We start from the raw sequence: 11,864 nt of genomic DNA on the forward strand, positions 1-11,864 counted from the left end.
AAAAAATCAAAACATCCTGGAGATGTCAAAATGTGACCCCAGACGGATGCCAGGCACTCTCTGCCTGCCAGTTGTGCCTGTGAGGTCATCTGGATGGGGTATCTGCTTGCAGGGGGCTTATAGGTGGGACTGATGTCACTAAAGACAGGGAGGAAGGAAGAAACAAAGTTTCTGAGCATGGCCAGAGATCCCCACTTGCTCCTTTATAGTCCCAAAACACCACTGGGGGACATAGTTGCCCTCTTCACTTTGAAACACTGATTGTGGCCTCGTGCAGCTTGGCTCGCTCACGTGAGCCACATGAGTCCCTTTCCCTTCAGCGGGGGTTTCTTTACAACTGCACCCCCCCAAAATTACCTGGAAGAGAAACCCCAGAACAGAGTGGTCTTTGAGTTGAATTTCCAGTACTGTGTCATTCTCCCCTCCTGATTTTAACCCTCAGGCTGATGGGGTGTGTGGGTGTGTCCCCCAAAGCAATCTGATCTGACCCATTTCCGAAGAGGCTGAAACTGACAAGGTACTTGAACATTTCAGGCCTCCTTGTCAGCAATGCGGTTTCTCAAAAAACAACACAGCAGCACAAAATCTGGCCACTTCCCGGTCTGTTTCTCCTTTTTTTTTGGTCTAAAAAGTTCTTCTTAATGGACAAGGAAAGGGAGGCAGAAAGACAGAACTCTGCAGCGGAAGCCAGGCATTTCTCAAGGTGGGCAGGAAAGCAGACGAGGGCAAAATGAGGGTGGCCGTACAGACGTCCCTGTTGCACCCGGGTTCTCCCACCCCATTTATGGGCCTGGGGAGGGGGAGTCTTCTGCCTGCCAGGGCTGGGCTTCGAAGGGCTCTGCTTACCAACTCAGCCTGAAACTTTGAAGCCGGAAGTCGAAAAGAGGAAGAGTGGAAGGAAACCACAAGAGGCAAAAAGGAAGTGAGTGGGGAGGGTGGGTGGGTGAGGAGAAAAGAGGGGGGGGATTTCGCAAGAGACAGCCTGCGCCATCACGATTACGATTCAGTCTTGTTTTTCCGTCTGGCTGTTGGAACCCAGAAACCCCCCAAGGGCCTTGCTTAGGGGAGGGGGAAAAATCCTTTTTATAACCAGCAACTGTTCAGTATCAACACACAAACACACAGATGCACTCAGTTCAGTACCACTGTAGAGCAATGCAAAAACGAGAGAGGGAGAGATGATCTGAGCAGCTTCCTAGGGCCTAGAAACCTGGCTTGCCTCTGTCATTTGAACATTCACAGACACACACACACACACACACACTGATTAACCAACCTCCGCTTCCTAGGTTAACAGGAATGAGGCTACCCGAATAATTCAGAGTAATTGAAAGCAGAAACTCAGCCAAGGTTGAAATCTGAAAATTCTGTGTTTCCACTCAGAAGAGGCCTAGCAGAATCATGAGGACTAGCCACGCCAGTTTCTTCCTTTCAAAGGAAGTGGCAAGGAGTGAGAAAAACGGGCGTGAGACTGTACAAGAAGACCTCCCCAGCTGCTCCTTTTGAAGACGGAGTTTTCTTCCAGGCAGAAAGGGGGGTGGGGGGGCACTGCCAGCTGGGATGACCCCCCCCCCAAGGCAGAAAAGCTCCCAGGTCCACTTTTAATGCTTCAACGCTTTTTGAGCCTTGGAATCAGACCTGGTTGCCAGCCTGGGATGGCCGGGAGGGGCTCGTTCCTTTCGTCTAGACCCGCCCCACCTTGCAAGGTTGTTGTGAGCGTGCAAACAGCTCCCCATTTGCAGAACCAACCTAACTGGATTCATAACTAGATTGTGGAGCAAAAGGGACAACGGGGCCATCCCAGCGCTGGCCACCAGAGGGCAGTGTTCGCTGCCCTTTGGAAAAACCTGTTTTTTTTCTTCCACCAAGAATCCTGAGCTAAAGGTGAATTTGATGAAAGGGGATGAAAAGCTCCAGCAAGTTAAGAACAATGAGCTCCCTCCCCCCCCCCCACACACATACAGCCCCGCCTTCCTTGTTTATTCCTTTCCTGATTCTGTTTTGGCAGATTCAAGTTTCTAGCCCTCTTTTTTTTTTTAAATGTTTTTTATTAATAATTCAAATTTAAAAACAGTGGACATGGTTTGACATCTCCGGTTTCTAACACTCCTAAACAACTATAGGCATATCCAGTAAACCTATATCTCACTCACAAGTTTCTAGTCCTCTTGATTGCATTGCCGTGAGTCTTCTGTCTGCCCAGGTGGAACACAGGGACTCAGGATGGAGCAACCCCTGAACTGTGGGGTTTGGTTTGTAAGACCCCCCTCCAATTCCTTGCCACCTGCCCACGTGTGCCACTGCGGTGCCCGTGCTGTAATAGGTCCTTCCAGCTGGGGCACATCCTGCCTGCCTCCCACGTTTCCACCTTGCCAGGTGGTTGGTGGGGGCGTATTATGAAGTTCTCCAGGTTGGCACATCCCCCCCACCTGTTTTGGCATCACCCATTGCTATTCTTAACTTGCCACCCCTGGCGCAGCTGTCCTTCTACCCACAAAAAGTTTGGATGTTTTTCCTCTGGGCTGAAAGAGGGAGAGAGCCGAAAAGTTAAACATTTTAAGCATCCCACCAATTTGCATTTTAATAAATCCCTTTCCCTTCATATTATTTTTCCCTCCCAGTGCCCCCCGGGAGAACCACGTCCTGAAAATGAGAAATTGAGATATGGGGGGTGGGGGGGAGGCTGAAGAGAGAGGAAGAAACAGGCAGAGGACATGAAGTGATGAGGCAAAGTCTTATGAGAAATTATTGCTTTGGGGACTTTAATAAAAACAGGGACTGCGTTCTGTGTCAGTCGGTGGGGAGGGGGCAGAATAAATTGCAGAAAGCTTCGAAATTGGAAAGGCTTTCAAGCTATGAAGTTGCAGGCTGGGGAGGGCATGGCCAGCTATGGCCAGCTATTAGGCTCCAGCTGAGACAAATTATTACTTTCCAGAACTTTTCTTAATTTTTTCCTTTTTCCTTCCTTCCTTCCTTCCTTCCTTCCTTCCTTCCTTCCTTCCTTCCTTCCTTCCTTCCTTCCTTCCTTCCGGATCGGCAGCCAAGGAAAAGGAATGGAGCCTCCATCCTCAGGAGCAGTCTGCCAGAACACACATATACATGCCTCCTTCTGCTCAGCCTCTGCGGTGTTCACTTGCTGGGGTCTCCCTGCAGCATTTATTCAGGGTCAGGGTGAAAGGTCAGCATTCTCTCTGCCCACCAGTCCGCTGGAGCGATGCCCGATAGCCCCAGAGAAGGTCCCAGGGATTTGGGCCCTTTGGCCCCTGCTGGAACTGATCCATCCCATCCTGGTTCCCGGGGGGGGGGTGCCTCCACAGCCAAGCTCTTCAAACAATTTGGGGGAAGAGAATTTTGGGAGAAAGGAGACAAGGAAGCCGTGAGAATTTAGCCAATATAGTATTTCCTTTCTAAAAGGGGATTTTTCCCTCCCCCCCCACCTCCTGGTTTTAATTCCTTGCCCTTCCAGGGCATCTTATCCAAGAGGAGATGCTGTCCAACTCTGCAGGGCTGTTGTGCATCAAAAGAGCCCCAGGCAGGGTGGGAAATTTTCCACCCAGCAGATTTGGGCTTTGGCAGGCTGGCCATCAACCAAAGGCCCTTCTGCCCCCCTCCCTGCAGGGCCTTTTCTTGAACTCGGAACCTCTGGGTCTTTGGTCGTGCTGCCTCCATTGTTCAAGAGATTTCCCCCAGGGATGGATCCGATTTGAAGCCCTTTGCCCCGTTTTTGCTGGAGGGGGTGGGATGGCTTGGCCAGACCTCGAGCACCCCCCTCCTTAAATCAGAAGCAAAGCCCAGGCTAGCTTTCCCACCCGGAAGGAAAATGGGATTGTTTCCCCCTTTTGCAAACACGCTTGGTTTCCTTCCTCCCATCCAGAGCAAAAATAAATAAATAAGAAACGGCCATTGAGAAAATAACAATGAACTGCAAGGCCTGGAAAGCAGTTCAGCGGCTCCGTTTCCCAGTTTTACGACGTCTTTTTCCGGCACAACCGCAGCTATTGTGCATTGCATTCCCTTGGCTGGGTATCGTCGTGGCCAGAATCTGCTTTTAGGGGAGGGGGCTTCCCCACTCCTCTGCTTCCCCGGCTGCCTCTGCATTCATCTGTGTCCTTTCCACCCCAGTAGCTGGAAGAGGAAATTCTGTAGGGGACTGGATGTTTTTCCAGCTGGTTGCCTGGATGACTTGTGTGTGTCTGTCAGGCGTTGCAAAGCTTCTGTGCCTCTGGATCCACACCAAGAAAGGTAAAATTAACACACCGCCCAGATTCTGAAGTTCATCTGCAGTGGGGGAAAAAACTGGTGCTTCTTTACTAAACAGAGCAAAAGTTGAGTTAATTTGCCTTGGGGGATCCAAGCAAGATTTAGGCATTTAGTTCAGGGATCTCTAACCTTGGGCACTTTAAGACCTCTGGACTTCAACTCCCAGAATTCCATGCATGGCTGGCTGGGGAATTCTGGGAGTTGAAGTCAACAAGTCTTAAAAATGGCCACGGTTGGACACCCCTGCCTTTGTTCATTTTGGCCAAAGACCAAATCAGGTTGGAAGATTTCCAAAGGCCTGACTTCAATTCTTCAATATTTCATCAGTTCTAGAGCTGGAAGGGACCTTAGAGGTCTTCTAGTCCAACCCCATTTCAGACAGAAGGCCGTCCGCTTTTTCCTTAACATCCTCCAGGGATGAGGCACCTACAACTTCTCAAGGCAAGGTGTGCCACTGCTTTATTGTTGATTTCGCCTCCGACCGATTCCAAACATTTCTGTACCTTATTTTAGCAAAGGCGGAGAAGCAAACTTTGCTTCGGGCCTCCAGCTGTGGTTTACAACCGGAGTGGAACCGTTGCCCTTAATTCAAAATGTAATCAGATCTTATAAAAACGAGCCGTCCAAGTCATTGGTTCTCCCTGAACGTGCTGAACAGAGATTGGATCTGACTCGGTGTTGCTAAGATTACGGATTGGTGGGGCTGTGAAGAAAGCAGAGCAGTCCCCCCCCCTCTCTTGTGGGTGGTTGCACTCTGCACATCCTCCGTTACTATTTACGTCTCCCCGTCTTGGCCTTTTGTATCCCACCCTCGGGATGAAACCCTCTTTTCTCGCTCTTCCAGAGAGCCGGTGGCCGGCAGCATGGAAAGATCCGAAGGGAACAGTTCAAGAGAAGGATTCCTTGATCCCAAGGTGATAAAGTGGATTACTTTTGCTCCACCCTAAATATAGAACCTTAATCCTTGTTCCGAGACAGATGTGGGTGTCACGGGTGGGAAGGAAGCCTGCCAGGTGCCCCCTCTGCTGCACAGCCAGCCAGCCCCCCCCACCCCCACCCCCGAGACCCTGGCAGCCCTGCTAATTGCCGCTGCCTCTTAATTGTGTGAGCGTGATGGATGGGGAGAAGGACAAAAGGGTGTGGGCTGCAGTATTGCTGGGTGTGCAGGAAGAGCCTCTATTGTTCTTGACACACATACACACAAGGGGGAAGGAAAGTGCCTCCTTTGGCAGCAAAAGGAACTCCGAAGAATTGCGTTGAGGGGGGGGGGATTGTGCAGCCACACCGTAACGTGCATCTGTGGACATTGTTTCCTCCCTAAGCCCTTTCCCCGCAATTCTTCTGAAGCCTCCTCCACTGCTGAATGTGGCAGGCTTCCATCTTCCATTTAACCCAAAGCCAAGTTGCTAGTCCTCAAGGTTCCGAGGAAACGAGTCCATGCATTTGGCTCTTACTCGGTATTAACCAGCTTGGAGCAGCAACAGCAGCAAGAGCTCAGACCTGATAAGAGCCCCGTATCAATAACAGACGATATCGGCTGCAAGGAAGTAGTTACGTTCATGAGACGTGAAACGCCACCGTGGTTCTCCTTGGATCTCTTGCAGGCAGCTGTCGCTCACAGTAGCCAGCATAAAACCCCAACCTCTAACCATGGTTTACAGCTCAGCCCAGATTGCAAACCGGACCCATGGGGGGAGGGGAGGGGGGCGTCTGTATGTATCGTGGTCAAAGCAAGCCAGAGATTCAGGAAGGGTATAAACCAGATTGGCACCCGCAGAACAAGCAAGTTTTCAAGCCATCATGGATTGGAGATGGTGGTTCTGAACACCGGAGGGTGGGTGGGCCGCTGTTCTGCCTGCAGACGGATCAGGGGAAACCCCTCCCCCACCTGCTCCTTTGCTTCTGAGTTATTAATTTAAGAGGGCTAATGCCTGCTAATCTTCAAACACGCAACCTTCCAGAAATGAAAGGAGATGATCTATGAACTCCAGCAAACCACCAGCCCTTCCCCCCCACACTTTTCACCCCACTGATGACTCTTGCTATTTCTGCTTCCCAAAAAAGGACCCCCGTCACTTTGGGGATGATTAATTCCTCCAAGGAGATGGGCCAACTTTTTAATTATCTCCATCCAAGGGACCCCATGATAAATAAAGCGGGGGGGGGCTGTTATCACCAGCTCCTGCCCGAGTTTGGTCCCCCCTCCCCCTTTCCCCCCCTCCTGCTTCTCTTTTTTCTTGAAACAGCCAAATATTTAGAGTTGAAAGAGTTTTTTAAAAAAATAGTAGAACGTCTATCTGGCTGGTGGCTTCAAATGACGTTTTCCTTGCTCAGTTGCTCAGTTCCAAAAGGCGAAGAAATTCATTGCGGATGGGATGGAAATGAAAATATCAACCCAAAATGAGTTGCAACCAGGGGGATTTGTTCAGGGTGGGGTGGGGGTGTCCAACTGCCCCTCCTTGACCAACCAGAGGAAACATTTAACCAAGTTACAGGAATCCATTTGGAGCGAAATTGAAGATTCAGCTGATTTCCTCGTCAAAGTTTGTGTTGAATTCCAAGATACGATTCCCCTAAAAAAAATAAGATTCCAGCCTCATGGTTATAGACAAAAAACGGCTCAGTCTCCCCAGCATGATTTCACCCCCTTTGTCGCTTCCCCACTTCTTCATTCAGTCCCATCCCTGCCTCCCAGCCTCATTTTTCCTCCCCCCCCAAAAAGAGCTCAGTTCTCTGATGGGATGAAACTACATGGAAATGGCCAAAACTGTCCAAATTTGTGTGAATTCACCAATCTGTGAGAAGGGCACACACTCTGTCAGGTTCAGGAGCTTGGCATGGGGGGTGGGTGGGTGGCAGGGAAAAAGACCTCAAAAGTTGGCCTTATTTTGCCAGGGCAGGATTATTTTAAGAAGATGACAAAGCTGTTTTTTTTCACCCAGGTGAATTTAGTACTGGAAAAGAAAGAGAAATTGCCCCAAAGATGCCCAGGTGCGTTATTTCACCCCTTGCATTTCTCCAGAAGGGGGGGAGGGGCTGACCCCTGCTCCTTGGCACAGCCGTCCTGCCAGCCTTGGTTGGCACTGCAGAACCTCCCTGGCTCACATCGGTTTGCACCCAGTGCAAAGGTGCGCCAAAGATGTTCACCTGTCCGGGATGGGGAAGAGGTCCTTGGTTTGGGGAAAGGCAGCCAGAGGTGGCAACAGGTGTTTGTGTGACTTCCTTCTGTGCAGGCAGGAGAGCCAAGCGATGTGGCACCATGCCTAGCCTGACATGCCCGGGCAGGCTGCGAGGAGGCTGGGAGAGACTATGGGGCAGGTTTTGGAGGCCCAATTAGGGAGACAAGGAGAGGGGAGGAGGATCAGATACGTGCTGGGGAACCTGTTTGGTCTCCAGGGCTGGCTGTCCCCCTTCCCCCCCCTCCCTTGCTGGAATTAAACCACAATCTCAACCCTACAAACCAACATCTGTCTCTCTCTCTGTCCTGCCTGCATTCACAGCAAGCTTTTGCCCTTCCCCACTTCTCCCCTATTTGGGGGGGAGGGGGCTTTCCAGAAAGAACTCTTCCCCACCCAATGACACCCCCCTCCCTCTTGCCTCCCCCTGCCCAGGACCTGTTAAAAATGTGACAAAGCAGCAGCCTTAATTAGATCTAGAAACCTGGCTTGTGGGCAGGAACCTGTTTCCCCAATGCTGAGCTTTACTCCAAGCTGGGAGAAAATTGTGTAAAAATTATCTTGGAGGTAGGGAGTGACAACGGATGGCGTCCAGCAACAGCTCTGTTGTTGGTTGCAGGAACTGCGATTAATCTGGGGGTGCAGGAGAGCTGCTGGGCCCCTATTTTGTGGCGGGACACCTCCCAGAAGTGATGATCCTGCCTTCTGCTTCTTGGGCTTCCTTTCTGCCCCGTTTGGTCCGAGAAAGGATGCCCGAAAGAGGTGAAGCCGATGAACCGGGCGATGCACCGCGAGTGGCTGCCAAAACAAACGTGTGTCGTTTTTAAGAGGTCGCAACCCTCCTCCCCGGCGGTTCTGCTGTGACAGCAAGATGGGAGGGTTTGTTTCCCTTTTGGAAAATACAAGCGAGAGAGAAAAAGAAGGAAGAATAACAGTGCTGGCCGCCTTCGGGGCTGGAGACAAACTCACCAGATTTCTTTGGCCAGAGTCCCCCATTCCTTTTGATCCTTTCCTGCCTTAAGCGGATCTTTTCTAAATTCGAAGCAAGGAAACAAAAATCTGCTTTGAAAGCTAAATTCGGAAGTCTTCTTCTCGCCCTGCAGCCTTCCTTTTCTGCTGGACCCCCGGGGGAGGGGGCTTTCTCCCCAGCGCCACCGAGCAAATTGCAGAGTTTTCAAGCCTTGGGGTCTGCAGGCCTTTCAGCCTCTCCTGCCCTGGGGAGGGGGGGGAAGAGGGGGGGTCCTTTGCTGTGCCAGATTTTGTTGCATTTCCTCCCACGCTCCCCCTTTGTTCCAGCAGTGGGGGGGGAAGGCCTGGGGAAGGTGGGGACTGAAAGACACATCTGGCATTGTGCAAAGGCCTTCTCCTGCAAAAGACGGTCTTGAATTGAGTCGGGGGTGGGGTGGGGCTGGGGGATTGATGCGGGGAGCTGGCTGGAGGGCTCTACCTCTTCCTCCCCTTGCTCCGGGTCTGGAAAGCCAAGGGCTGCTCTTCTGAATTTGGGGGCGGGGGAAGTGCCCACCGTCATCCCTGAGCCCCAGAAGGCTGCATGTGGAGGCCACCAGCCGAGAAGCAATTTCCTGGCGCTGATGGAATTGTGCGGTGCGAGGATTCAGTTGGGGGGAGAGAAGACGTTTTACATTCATCCGTTTATCCAGCGGAACGCTTTTGCTTTGCCTTCCCCGGGGAAGGCAGCTGGCCGCCCATCCTTTCTGCCCCATCCTTTGTGTGGAAGAGGGATGAAGCATTTCTCCAAAAATACCAAATACCTGAGACTTTTTGTTCAGGTCCCCCCACCCCCCACCCCCCACTCCCCCGGGCCGGCCTCCTTGATGATTTTTTTTCTGGGGAGGGGGTGCCGTGTCTTCCACCAGGTGTCTCTTTTTCTCACAACACAAGTCACACAAGGGGTGGATGGGTGGGGTGGAATGGGGAAACCAGAAGAAAAGAGAGAGAGAAATTCCAAATTCTGTTGGTTGCCCTCCAATCCTGAGGCCCGAAATCCTCCCTTTCAGAGCTGAAAGATGCTCTCTTGACATGCTCAGAGATGCCCACCCAAACACTGAGAATGCAGAGGCTTTGCCACCTGCTGTGTTCAGCTTCAATGACCCACTTCCGATCCCCTCCGAATCGGAAGTCCAGAAGAGGCACTGGCTCCCCAAATCCCCCTTACAAGCTCCTCTTCCTTGTTTCTCCACTCCTTCTGTCCCCCCCACCCACGGGGGCCCTGCTCCCTGCAGAGGAACAGTGACTTTTGCACAGCCCGAGACAGATCGATAAATAAATGGCGAGACTTAATCCACTTTGCCACAGTTCAATTGGCATTCGTGGCACGGCCTGGATCCATACTTCTTGGGGGGGTGGGGGGGGAGAAAGGAGGAGGGGGAGGAGGAGGGGAGGGAGAAGGAGACCAAGTTGGGGGGGTGGGAGAGAGAAAGTGGATATTGTGAAATGTCAATTGGTGCTTTGTGAATGCAGCTGCTATCTCTTATAGTTAAGGAACGGTGTTTGTCAACCTTGGCTTCTTAAAGGTGGGTGGACTTCAACTCCCAGAATTCCATGGGCAGCATGCCTGGATTTCATGCTGGTTTGGGAATTCTGGGTGTTGAAGTCCAGAGGTGCTGCCTGCCTGCAGAATTCTGGGAGTTGAAGTCCACCCATCTTCAAAATGCCAAGGTTGACAAACACTGGTTTTCTGTGTTGTATGAACCTACCCAGCCCTAGCAAGCAACTGCAGTTTTTGGCCAAGCACAAGATTTGGAAAGGAGGAGTCCTTGGGGAGGTGTCCGAATCTGAGCCAGATTTTTTTCTGAGGGAGGGGGGGTTCCACCACGGGCAAAACCAGTTCCTCCTCTTGTGCCTGAGAGCCTCTTTCCCTGCTCCACATCTCTGTCATCACCGGCAGGGAAGTCCCTGGCTGCCGAAACTGCGGGTGGAGGAGAAGAACTCGGGGTGGGCCGAGACACCCCACAAACGACGACGAGTCTGGGCTTGCGTGTTGATAAGCATTTCCTCCGATTATTCTTCTGCAAGTCACAACTTGGGGTTTGGCAGCTGTCAGAGGGGCTGAGAAAGATGTCTAGGAAAATAAATCTCCACCTTTGGGGTGTAGAGAGGCAGGCCAGGCTGGGAAACGGTGGGGCGACCCCCAACATCTCACCAGCTTGGAATCTTGGGAGTTGACGTCCGACCCATCTGCAAAGGTGGGGAGCAGAGTTTGAAGGAGCGGGCTGATGGTCCCCAATGTAGCATCTGGGTTTGGGGCTCAATGGCTTTTCGGTATATTCTCAGAGACCTCCAACCCATGTGCCTGGGCCACGGGGTGCAACGTTGGACGGATTGCAGAATCTGGAACCTGCCCAGCCTTTTTTTAATGTATGTCCCCTCCCTTTATAAATCTATTTAATACCCTATTTCCTCCAAAATAAGACCTCCCCTGATAATAAGCCCCTTGGGCTTTTGAGCGCATGGCAATAAAGGCCAAGCACTTATTTCAGGGTTCAGAAAAATATAAGACAGGGTCTTATTTTTGGGGAAAACACGGTATATGTATATATGTATGTATGTATGCATGTATGTATGTATGTGTATATACATACACACACCATCCTAGGTGGAGTGGGGAGCCTCTAATGGTCCCTGGGCCCCTTCCAGGCTCTTCTTTCAACTCCCTGGAAAATCACCAGCAGTTCTAAGGCTCACTTCCTTGCGAAATTTGTCCTGGAGAACTTCTGGGAGGGGGTGTTTAGCTTTCAGTTCCCGCAGGAGGAGGGGTGGAGGCTCTTTTGGGGGAGAGGAAGGGAGCCCAACACCCCCCACCCACCCACCCACACTCCAACATCAATCCCACAAGGAAAAATATTTGCCAAGGGGAGTAAACAAAAGTTTGGGCAAAGCAGAATGCAACAGTGGTCCTTCTGAGCTCCCCCCACCCTCCTTGCTAGCCCTTGGGGGGAGATGCCCCCCCTCCTCCCCTTCTCTGCAGGCAGAGAGATGTTTGATGGTGCAAAAGCCCCCCACCCCGGCGAGGTCCCCGGGCACCGGCCCCTACCTGCAGGAAGCAGCTGTTCCGAGGCCTTTCCCGTTGCACGCTTTTAATTACCCCTCTCGCTAATGGATCCGCTGGCAGCGGCTAATGAGCTCGGGCAAGGGAAGCGGGGGGGCCCCGCCCCGCAGGGAACTTTCTCCCCCCCCTCCCGTCCTGTTCGCAATCTTTTCCGCTTAGGGACGGGCGGCGTTTCTGGGCCCTTCGCTTTTCATTTACGGAAAAGGGAAATAAATGGATGAGATGGTTAAAAAAAGGATCCTAAAAGGGACAAAAGAAGACGCACAAACACACACACACACAGTTTGGCACCAGCCTTCCAGCGGCCAAAGTTTTCCTGGAAAACCTCGCTGCCTTTTCCGACCTTTCCCCCCCCAGTCCCC

The 11,864-nt window shown here is 51.8% G+C and overlaps 1 long non-coding RNA gene across 1 annotated transcript; it reads right to left on the reverse strand.

Moving 5' to 3' along the window:
• Nucleotides 1-6,363: 6,363 nt before the first annotated feature.
• LOC148111483 (uncharacterized) lies at nt 6,364-8,859 on the reverse strand. The gene is made up of 2 exons (XR_015730374.1): nt 8,406-8,859; nt 6,364-6,833 (listed from the first exon to the last, which is right to left on the reverse strand). It is a non-coding gene; the product is annotated as an uncharacterized LOC148111483 (long non-coding RNA).
• Nucleotides 8,860-11,864: the final 3,005 nt, after the last annotated feature.

This window comes from Pantherophis guttatus, chromosome 18 (genome assembly GCF_059756535.1).
Source record: "Pantherophis guttatus breed Tessera chromosome 18, ASM5975653v1, whole genome shotgun sequence".
Taxonomy (NCBI): domain Eukaryota; kingdom Metazoa; phylum Chordata; class Lepidosauria; order Squamata; family Colubridae; genus Pantherophis; species Pantherophis guttatus.